At 38.1% G+C, this 12,270-nt stretch overlaps 1 protein-coding gene across 31 annotated transcripts in view; it reads right to left on the reverse strand.

The window, feature by feature from the left end:
* Phf21a (PHD finger protein 21A) overlaps window positions 1–12,270 on the reverse strand; it is a 196,278-nt gene that overhangs the window by 94,936 nt on the left and 89,072 nt on the right. Inside the window, exon 1 of one of the 31 annotated variants that reach the window (XM_087205693.1) lies at window positions 98–118. The exons of the other annotated variants lie outside the window; for them this stretch is intronic. The gene's annotated coding sequence lies outside the window, so the exon portion shown is untranslated. Of the gene's footprint in view, window positions 1–97; window positions 119–12,270 lie in introns of those variants that run through there. 31 annotated transcript variants of the gene reach the window in all.

Raw genomic sequence — 12,270 nt, forward strand, 5'->3', positions numbered from 1 at the left:
CAATTTGAAAATGGGCATCTGAAATGAACAGACATTTCTCAGACAAAGAAGTAGAAATAGCAAATAAATACATGAAAAAATGTTCAACATCACTCACTGGTCATTCGAGAGATGCAAATGAAAACAATGCTGAGATTCCACTTCACTCCACAAAGAATGGCTGCTATCATGAAATCAACCAATAACAAATGCTGGCGGGGCTGTGGGGAAAGAGGAACCCTGCTCCACTGCTGGTAGGAGTGTAGACTGGTGCAACCACTGTGGAAATCAGTATGGAGATACCTCAAAGAACTAGGACTGGAAGTCCCATTTGACCCCGCTATTCCACTGCTGGGGATCTTCCCCAAAGAATTAAAAGAATTATACCACAGTGATATATGTGCACCCATGTTCATAGCAGCACAGTTTGTGATAGCTAAAATTTGGAAACAGCCCAAATGCCCATCAACTGGAGACTGGATAAAGAAAATGTGGGTTTTTAAATAAAATGGAGTACTACTCAGCCATAAAAAATGAGAAATTAGAGACATTTATAGCTAAGTGGATGCACATTGAGGTGATACTCTTACGTGAAATAAATAGGACACACATGTATAAATACCGAATAGTTTCTCTGGTGTGAGAAACTGAAAGTGTAAATAAGGACTAAATGTATAATAGGTAATGTGAAATAGGAAGAAAAGGGGCAAAGGGGAAGGAAGTGGGGGGGCTAGGGGAAAGGATAGAAGGGAATGGGATTAATATGAGAAAATGGAATAATAGGAACAAAATCTTTGTAAATAGGGAGGAATGGAGGGGTTGAAGGGAGGGCTGGGCAAGGGTGAAAAATAAGAACCAAGAGAGATTACGTAAAGGTGCAAATTTCCAATGATGAATGTCATTATATTGTATACCTAAAATGTACCAATGATTAGAATGAATAATCGATAATGTAAAATAGGAAGAAAAGGTCCAAAGGGGTAGGGGTAGTGGGAGGGGCAGGGGAAAGGAAAGAAGGGAAAGGAAAACTGCTGAGAAATGGAAAAAATGGAAATAATGTCTTTGTAAATAGGGAAGGGTGGAGGGCGTGAAGGGAGGACTAGGAATGGGGAAAAAACAAGAACCAAGATGCATTATGTAAAGGTACAATTCCCAATGAGAAATGTAATTGTGTTGTATACCTACAATGTACCAATAAAAGAATTTAACAACAACAACAAAAAAAGTGCCTGTCAGCAATGGATTGAAAATGGAACTTCTCCCATAGATAGTTTGAGTAGTATCTTATTAGAGAACAGTAATGTGTTAATCTTAAATTTCCTGTGTAATGCCTGTACTGTGATTATGCTGAAAGTAAACACTGAAATCTTTTAAAAAAATCAACGAAAATAGGGCTGGAGTTATAGCTCAGGGGTAAAGCGCTCGCTTAGCATGTACAAGGCTCTGAGATGAGTCAACCCCCAGCACCTAAAAAAAAAAGAAAAAAATTAAATAAATATGTATCTATAGAGAAAAAATGAGACTGTAAGTCTATAACATGTACACCTGTTAATTTTTAAAGGGTACATTTGCTATCTTCTCATACCTCTAGTTCGGTGAAATGTGAGGTATTTTTTAAGCATGAAAGTCATCCTGATATTAAGTATATGGAAATAATACTTAATAAAGATAGAAATATACTTAATAAATAAGAACATGGAAATATACTTCAGAAAGATATTAAGTATGTGGAAAGTGAATAACATCATAGAACCACTCTTGGCAAACACATGAATGTGTTCTCTCACTCCATGTACGTGGGCTGATAAAGTCTCTACCTGTGGGGGTGCTCAACCAAGCTCTCTCCTAAGGTAAAATCTCTGACACAGGAGACCTCTCTATTTATAAGTACCACTATTAACACACATACACACACAGTGAAGATCATTATCCTTATTTACTATGTTTTTTCCTAATTTCTACAAAATTAACAAAGACTTCACAAATCAAAATGTAAATTATTTTGTCTCTGAAAACTGTGTTATAAATATGCAGACTGACAGGAAAAACTAATCTTTATCTTAAAAATAAACCAGGATTCAACAGAAAAGATTATTGAGTAACAAAGTACAATGTCAGCTGCAAAAATTGCACATTATTGAACTTCGCCTTTTCAACTTTGTAACTAAGCTGTTATGCAAAAAGAAAATTTACCATTTTGCTTACATTCACTCTTCTAACTAGGTATCAGGGGTTAAAAATATGTGTCCCATGCTTTGAAAGTTTTCTTATAAAGGCGCCAAAACGCACTCTGCAGAATGCCCGTATGGCCTATTAGACAGGCATCCGGAAGGTCTGGCTCACGCTCAACACCATCTTCTGTAGAATGTACAATATTACCATTTAGTCTGTGGTATATCTGGCCAGTTGGGCAAAAAACAATAAAAAATTGTTCCTAAAACTAACAGAAAACGAACTTCATCTCTTCATCAATTCAGAGAAAAGGTTATCCTGAAATAACCATCTTAATTGAATTTGTGTCCATTCAAATGTTTTTTAAAACCCAGCAACCAACTTTACTCAATTTCTTACAGATGGGATTCCCTATTTTCAAGTATATATCACATGACTTAAGATAATTTAACAAATATGAACAAAATCCTGACATAAACACCAAAATTTTTTTAGAGTTAAGAAAACTGAGACAGCAACCAATTGCTATAGGAAAATAATGATGACCTTGTACCAAGAATGGCTGCAGGTGGAGCAGATGGCGCTAACTTGCTTAATGGCACTGCTCACCGCATACCATGGCTCGCTCTCACAGACCCACATAACCAGGTTCTAAAATAACAGCTCACAGCAGTGCAACCCAGGGCAAGACTTTTTATGACAAAATCAATATATCATCGCTGTAAGCAGAAAGAATACACAAATCATGTAAGAGGATAAAACTGTGTTCCAAGACACTCATGTGGTCAAAAATAAGGCAAGAAAAAGAAAGTGAGAATAATATAAGCCTTTCTCATTCTGGAAGACTAATCTTTTTTTTTTTTTAATTTGGAGCTTTTGAAACTCACAGGCTCCATTTTTGAACTTTTGTGGATGCTAATTTCTCAGCTATTGGATTTTACTTTATCTTCTCTTAAGAGGAAAAAGAGTAACTGCTTTTTAAGGCTTTCCAGAAGATAGGGGAAAAGAATGTCAGCTTTTTAACTTGGCAGTAAAGGCATTTTCTGATGAGCTGGAAATCTGAGTTTCAAATAAAACCCTATCAAAATTAAGTATCATGTCAAATGAATCTTATTTTTTTTGAGAGCTAGACTAACACAGAAGCTAATTTTTATTGATAAGCATGCATGCTATGCCAAAGAAATATGACAGCCTTTTATAAACTATGTAGAATTGAACCAGGCCCACAAAACACTTGGATATAACCAACTCAGGAAAAGTCTGCTGAAGCAGGGATCACAGGAATTTAAAGACACTCTACTATGCCCCTGAATAGGTTCTGGAGTTGGTAGCAGAGTATCATGTTCTTACCATGCCCACTCATTACCAATTTTGTAAGGACTTAAATGCTTTACTTTTATATTAACTTAACCAATTAGACTATATTCCAATCTTAGCAAAGAAATTTAGTCCTGGTAGTCTCTGGTTAGATTTGGCTGGCTCTTTTGTCTTGAATTCTGCTTGAGAGTTAATTGGCAGCTCTACTGTAGAAATCACAACTCAACTTCTGAAATACAGAAGGAGGGAAACATGTTATACCTATATTGTATCTCCTTGGTAGAAAGACACAACCATAAGCTGTACGAAAGCCAGCTTACTTACTATAGGGTTCCAATAACCTCAACTACCACGCCATGGTATCTCAAATCCTGGTCCTTTAATAGCATTTCACTCCTCTGTTTTAACTTTCCCCTTTGGCCAAAATTTGTTGATCTGAATGACAGGAACTTAGGCCAATGCTGAAAAGCAAAGATACTCTTTTCAAAGCAGGTTTTTACACTCTGTTTTATTTCTTCTGGTTACTGAACACCAGTAAATGGGTAACCCTGCCACTCAAAAAGACTCTGACTAGGGGTCAGGGATTTAGCTCAGTGGTGCCAATGTCTGCCTAGCAAGCACAAGGTTCTAAGTTTGATCCCCAGTACCCAAATTAAAAAAAATACTCTGACTAGAATATGATTACTTTCTCTGGATTTGGTCCCTACTTCGTGGCATCAGTGGTGTCACTTGCTTATGTCTTCTTTTGCTCCCCGCTGACAGTCTCAGACATGGCATTTCATTCACACATACTGGATCTGCAGAGGAAGATCCTGTGACATGTTTGGGGATAACACCAGAATTCCCTGAAGTGGCTGTGGGTATCTTGCAGCAAACCAATTTTACATTAGAACTGGCCCCAAGGAACAAGAAACCCTACTCTGACACTGCAACTGGCCTGCGTGCAGCAGCAGGAGGGAAGGCCAGTGTACATACACAGCAGTAATACTGGGATGTATATTACTGTCCTACGTTTCAAAGCAGGCTTCGGACACAACAGGCTCCCACTTTCACCTTTTCTGCTTCCCTGGTGTCTAACACCATCTGATGATCTAGAATATAAAAGATTACTCTCTTCATTCCTATTTACCTCTTCTATGAGTTATGCATTTTCTCAAATATGAAACCACCTGTTTTAGATGCTGCTGTGCTAAAACCATGATAGGTATAGCTAAAAAGATTATCCTTAACTAAACACTTCAAATATATGAAAGGAACCATGAGGCAGATTTAAAAATAACTGGCAAATTTTAAACTATTACCAACTATATAACACCACCTCCATCGGTACTGTATTGTCAATCTAGGAACAGTATTCATGCTGGACCAAGCATCACAGAAGGTGCCAACCAAGCCATCAAAAGACTCAGCTGGGGATTCAGGTCAGTGGTTCCGCTGCCTGCCTCGCAAGCACAAGATCCCGAGTTCGATCCCTAATGCCAAAGAAAGAAAGAAAGAAAGAAAAAAAAGACAAGATACTCTTAGCTTCTTTGATTTCACATTTCAGGAATTCCTGAGGAGAGAATTCCCTCTGGAGGGAAAAAAAAGCATCATAGGGATAGAAAAGGCAGGCACCACACTAGTGGGAAAGAGGATCACTGTGTGAAGGAGTGCTCTAAGGAGGCAGAGACAACTGTAAGTCAATAATAACTACTTTAATGAGACAAATGCCATAATGAGAGAAACAAGGGCATGGCATAAAAGAACTAGAAGAAGCTAATCAGACGCACACAGGACTCTGTTAGTTTTCAATTATAGAATGAACCCACATACTATCAGTTTCTATTATAGTATATCTAGGCTGAGATCCCACACCTTGAATGATAGGTGGACAGTACTGAGAAAGAACAAAAGTAGTAAGAAAAGAAAGGTTAGAAAATAGAGAAAAGTTAAAGAAATCTGTGAAATCTGGTCTGGAAAAGAAGCCCTGCAGGGACTTATGAAAGGGTGCAGTGCGAGTAAGCAGCGCGCTCTGCCTTCTACAAGGCAAGGCAGGGGCTGGCAGAGGAGACAGAAGATAGCCAATTACTCAAGCCTCTTCTACTCTGAAGGATTTCTGAGCGTGCTTTGCACAGCACTATCGTGCACAGAGCAAGAGGGCCCAAGCAGAGGGGATTAGGCTTTATGTCAGGGAGTAACATTTGGGATGTGCCAAAATCAGATGAGGAAATGAGGAAGGAAGACCACTTTCCTTCTAGAAAGGGTTAAAGACAGCAATGTCAAATTGTGTCATGAGGAGTACTGGTGTCCCATGAGATGCGCAAAGATGTGTTCCTGGAAAAGAGGTTACCAAGACTGCCAGATGCCAAGTTAAAAGCACTTACATAGATTTCTTTACTACAGAATTTCAGTCTGTAGTTGCTAACTCGTTAGGAATTACTAGAAGGCAGACAGTATGTAGCATTTTTTAAAAGTTTTCTAATTACAGAATGCTTTTCTCATGGAAAATCTGTAACGCACTGGAATACTAATGTTTAAAGGAACAGATTGGGAAAAGTTGGTTTAGCTGCAGCTGATTGTGAGAGCACAGAAAGGAAAGGGAGGTGTTGGGGGGTGTCCCCCACTTTATAGTTTTATATATACTGTGCTAACTGGGTCACTGCTCCTCTCTCTTCTCCTCACAAAGGCCAAACCAAGACAAACCTACCTTTTATTACTTTTTTTTCCTGATGTCTCCTCTCTGTCTCTGTCTGTCTCTCTCTCCCCTTTATTCATCTTCTCCTTTTCTTGTTAGTAGCTTTTTTTCTTCCATAAGGTTGCTTTGTGTTGCTTTCCACTTGTTATTAAGCCAAATTACTTTTCTTCCATTAAAACAATGCTTGACACTGTTTTTCACTTAATACTAACTTTTTCTCTGATGTAACCATCTAATTTAGATACCCTTCTCTTCTATAAATACTTAGGATTAGAGGACTTCTGTAAGATTGAACCTGCTGTTCTGATAATTCCTTAATTGCACCTTTCTCTATCTGCAATAAATATTTCCAGACAAGTCTATAAAGCTATCGTCTCTTATTATTAAACACTCTTTCTAATAAATAACTCCTCACAGGAAGCTACTGAAGATCAGCATCATGTTAAGCTATTCTAGTTTGTTTCTTAATCTTTATTTGTATTTTTAAATAATTTTTGAGACAGGGTCTCGCTATGTCATTCAGGCTGGCTCTGGCCTTGAGTTTTCAGTGATCCTCCTGCCTCAGCCTCCCAAGTGCTGGGATCACAGGACTGTGTGAGCACATCCAGGCTGCTTCTTAATCTTGTCATCATTACTATTTACTATGACTTGAATGTGTCGCCCAAAGTTCAATCCTCAATACTAATGTTGGGAGATTGGACCTCTAAGAGGAGCTCAAGTCACAAGGCTTCTGCCCTCAAGAATGGAGTAATGCAGTTATTCCGGAGTAGGTTCCTGATCAAAGCATTAGCTGGGCTCTTCCCTCCCTTTTGCACACTCTCCTTCTCATCCATGTGATGCTGTCTGCCATGTTAACTACCTAACACTTTACCCTGACCGTCACTTGGGGAGCGTGTTTGTTTACATGCTGACTATCCTGAGTGTTGCTCGGGCAGGTGTCATTTCAACCAGTCTATGCTTTTGTTTGCACAAGATACATTCATATGTCTGTTTGTGTTATATCGACTATTTTTAACTACTTTTATATTTAGAAAGTTGTATTCGCCTTTGATGTTTGTTTCTACTGAAATCTAATAAGTTTGGTTATTGTCTTTTACTAATTCATGTTTATTTTATTTGTGAAAAATAACCTAGAATTTTGTGCTACAATCTATAAAAACTCTTATCATAAGTACAACAGATAAAATTTTTATATTTCTCCAGAACTCAGTGTTACTCTTTTACAATACAAAACGGACACATTTGGAACGCTGAGACTGAATAGGAAGGAAATGGCAAAAGATCTGAAAAAGAAAAAACTGAAAAAGGGAGAAATGTTAGCGTATCAGAGAGGAAAAGTCTGTTATAAAATGGACAGACAAAAGATTTCTTCTTATTGTGAACTATTCATCGTACAGAACTGATAGAATTTGAAAGAAACAAAACTTTAAAAAATTCCAACAGTAGTCAATGATTATAATAATTCTATGTGGGGCCGGGGATTTAGCTCAGCGGTTCCAGCGCCTGCCTTGCAAGCGCAAGGTCCCAAGTTCGATCCCCGGTATAATTCTATGTGTAGTGTTGACAGAGTTGACCAACATCTAATAAGCTATTCTGTAATCAAAAAGTGAGGAAAAACATTATTATAAAATATTTATGCATCTTCTGAACCAAAAAATATGGAACTCATTTGTTACTAATTTGTGTTTTATTAACATGTCTATTTTTGGCTTTATTCAAAATAAAGGGGTTCAAAAAGTCATTTACAATTTAGATTAAGTCAAATAGACCAAATAATCAAAAAATATGGGATAGTGAAATGCCAACCAGGATATCCATCATTGATGTTGTCACCATCATGTTTAGGGTCACTTTATTGAAATTATGCCACCCACAGAAGAAAAGGAAAGGCCAACATCACAGTGTAAAGTGTGTTGCTCATAGAAAGACAATAATGCAAAAAGAATTCGGAGACTAGATACTACTGTCCAAGTTGTAACGTTGCGTTGTGTACTACATGTTTTAAGATATACCATACACAGAAAAATTTGATAAAATTGTCATTTTTATATTTACTGTTATAAAAATCAATGAAAAAATATGCAATTTTTGGTCATCCTGTATTTAAATAATTGGACTGTTACATTGTTAATAATGCAGTAAGAAGGCCCTCAGCAGATGTACCTCCTTGATCGTGGACTTCCCAGCACTGAGAATCCTGAGCCAAGTAAACTTCTATTGTTTATACATCTGTTCTGTTTTGTTTTGAGACAAACTCTCACTATGTACTTCAGGCTGGCTTTGAACTTGGGCAGTTCTCCTGCCTCAGCCTCCCCAGTGCTAGCATTACAGGCATGTGCCACCATGCCTGGCTCTACTGTTTACAACTTATCCAATCTGTGGTATTCTGTTACACAAAACCAACTAAGGCAGCATTCACAGTTATGTAATGGGTTCTGGGGGCTTTGTGAAAGTCAGTGTGCCCTTTTCTGCCACAAGGAGATTCCTCTGAAAGAAGTAACACTGTGAGGTGATAACTAAGGGGAAGACTTTTCTATCAGACATAGTATATGTTTAATTTTTAAACACTTTTGTCTCCCAAGAGAATATATTATACCACAAATTTTAACAAGGTGAAGTCTTCTTTCTTTCTCGCTCTCTGCTTCCCTTCCTTTCTTCTTTCCTTCCTTCTTTTGTGGTACTAAGGATCAAACCCAGGGGCACTCTACCACTGAGCTACACCCCTGGGCCTTTATTCTGAGACAGAGTCCTACTGCATGCTCAGGCTGGTGGTGACCCTTCTCCCTCAGCCTCCCGAGTAGATGGGACTACAGGCATGCACCGCTGCACCCAGCAGACAAAGTCTTCTCCCGTCTTATCACCAGTGAGGTTCTTCTTTGTCCCAATTTATTGTGTCCTTTTCACACAGTTGGGACTAACAGGCAGGTGAACATTTCATTGGGATTCCAGGTAAAAGCAAATAGCTTCTGATGAAACCAATAGCCCCTTTCTTCATGTTTTAGCACTATGTCTGGACCTTCCACAGTCATAGATTAGGTTAGCAGTAATGTCATCTTCCCAATAAGACACAGCAAAACCCTAATCATTAGTAGTTTCTCGCCACAAAAAATCCTTTTATCTGAGGAGTGAGTCTCTAATATACTGAGAACAACCTAATTTGATTAAGTAAGTTCTTCTAGCTGGGCCTGGTGGCACACATCTGTAATGCCAGCATTCGGGAGGCTATTGAAAGAAGATCGCTCTGAGTTCGAGGCCAGCCTGGGCTACATAGTGAGCTCAAGGCCAGCCTGGACTACATAGTAAGACTTTGTCTCAAAAAACAAACAACCCCCACAAACAAATATTTTGACATCATTTCTTGTTTACAAAAAGTTGTGATGACACGGAAAATTACACATACAGTACCTTTCACCTAAATTCCCCAGATGCTGTCTTTCCCAAATTTAATTTATTCTCTTCTTTTTCTCCTACCTACTCACAATGTTTCTCTTGAATTATCTGCAAGTTGCAGAAATGTTATCCCTTTCTAGTTTTCTAGAAATCAATCAATCAATCAGATGGATTCATGGAGAGATGTGTGACGAAGTAACTATAAATCACAGGCACACAACTATCCATACTGTTGATTCTTTCAATTTTTCTTGTATGTTTGAAATTTTTCAAAATAAAATATTACGGGAAATTATAAAATCAACATTGATACAACACGATTACTTGTGGCCCTTATTCAGATTCTACTGATGTCCTTTAAACCAAAGAAAATCCAAGATCACACCTTGCGAGTTATCTAACTATATCATATTTTCTGTTTCTGATGTGGCTTCAGAGGAAACCAGCTTTCTGATTAATTGTAAGTGTGTGAGCGCCCAGGGATAAACCAAAAATATCAGCCGGGGATTTAGCTCAGTGGTTCCAGTGCCTGCCTCGAAAGCACAAGGTCCCAAGTTCGATTCCCCAGTACCAAAAAACAAAACAAACAAACCAAAAATACCAGAATATCCAGAACTTTGTTATATTTGGCTTTTAAATGTTCAGTCCTTTTGGGGATAGATATATCTGCAAAATTGTTTTGGTTGAATTTTAAAATTAAAATTCCTTTAGAGTGATAGGTAAACACCCAAGCACAGTGGCACAAGATGTGGTTTTGTAGTAAAATGTACCTTAGTGGGGAAGTGCCCTGGGTGGAAAATTCAGTTGCACATTATCTATGACATAGATATTATGCACAAGCTACGTAAAAGCTGACAATACCTGGAACTTAAGAGTATCATTCCAATGCTTTATGATTCCCTGTAAAAACAGGTGTCATGGTTATTTTTGTTAACATGCCTATTTTTGGCTCTTTAAAATAAAAGAGAGAGAAATAAGGAGGCTTTTTTTCCTTCTCAGAATAAAAATACAGAGCTTTAGCTACCTTTTCTCTACCCTGCTTGCCCCTCAAACAAGTTTATGTGGTAAACTGTCTCCATATTGAATGGCTGACTGCCTTTTATAATCTGAATTAGAAAATGCAAAAAAAAAAAATCCTTTAAAGTCAAACAGTGGAATTAACATATGAGCACAGCTCCTGTGGGCATTTAAATCCGTAATTAAAAAACCTGAGACACGTTGGCTTGGCAATCGTTATTGTCTAACGTGCACAGATAGCCAAAAGGTACTGAAATGCGACATTCTGTCCCACATGATTCACTCAGCAGAGCCAGCCTGGAAAAGAATGCTGAGAAGGCCTCACATCTTTAACTGCCAGGCCCACCGAAGGTCTTCCCCCAACACTGAAAAATGCCTACAGGTCCTGCAGAGAGACTGTTGCCTGGAACTCAGAAATCTGCTTTTGCTAACGCGCTCCACTTCTATGTAGGAAAAGATATCCTGAAAAATTAAAAGTCAGAGAGCAAGAGCACACACGCGCATACACAGGCAAATCATCATTCCTATCTGATGCGTAGCACACAGCACAGCAATCTTAGCTACGAGCCTCTCGGATTATAAATAGGCTGCCAATCCAAGCAGCAGCTGTCTCACATCACTCTGGTTTTTTTCTCTGATTTTATTATATTTCAAATATGATGCACTGATTTCTACAAGTTTTCTCTGTGCTAACAGGTACGACATGCACAGGCCAAGAAAATTTGTTTTTAAGATTATTCACATCAAACCATATTCCATGTTAATCTACCATTGTTTACCTTATTTATACATGTATAAGGGGTTTAACAGGTTTGCACTCCTGCATTTTTTGTTATAAATTAAGCCCTCAGTATTATAATTCTGCGCTCAATTGCAGCCAACCAAGAAATTGCCTTTATAAAGGCAACTGAGCACCCTGCCCTTTCTGGGCTTGGAAAACAGTACTACCTACACCTGAATGCAGACGCTTGCACAGGAAACACAAAACACAATGCAATTTGATTAAGTCTTTAATGCATACAACTCTTTCTCAAGAATGAAGCAAACCAATCAACTAAATGCACTGCGTAGGATCTTTGAATACTCAAGTGCTAAAGACATTCCCTGTTCAACTTTCTAACCACCAGGTTTTTCTGTTTGTTTGTTTTGTTTTGTTTTTTGGTACCGGGGATCGAACTTGGGTCCTTGCGCCTGCCGGAACCACTGGGCTAAATCTCCAGCGCCTGTTCAACTTTCATCAGAGGAGGACTAACTGCCAAAGCTTTGAGGAGACCCCTTTTGTTCCCCTACGGAAAAGCTACCTTCTCAGAAATCAGTATGAGGGGATACCTTTAAAAGAACAATTCCTATCTTCTCTTATCCCATTTTCAGCATGTAATTCCCACTGGGAAGATATTCAATAAGCAAAGTAACTAAAAATTACTTTCTTATTTGTAGTAAATACATTAAGAAAATTTTTTTTACATTAAGAATTTTTATTTGGCGATCCTAGAAATGTCAAACCCTATCCAAGATATAGCCTTTATCGTGTTTTAGAAAATCAGTGTCAATTACCATTCTCTGTTTTTCCCAGTAAGGAATTCCTGCCTTTCAGCCCAATAATACAATATAACATTTACTACAATTGGCATTATTCAGTAGACTGGTGGCTATTTCTCTAAATGTTTGACTTAGAAATCTCTGGGAACAATTTTTTTTTCTTTGAAGGATTGACTTGGGAG

This window comes from Heterocephalus glaber, unplaced genomic scaffold (genome assembly GCF_053883595.1).
Source record: "Heterocephalus glaber isolate CG9 unplaced genomic scaffold, H.glaber_assembly_v1.0 deba00000594, whole genome shotgun sequence".
Classification (NCBI taxonomy): Eukaryota; Metazoa; Chordata; class Mammalia; order Rodentia; family Bathyergidae; genus Heterocephalus; species Heterocephalus glaber.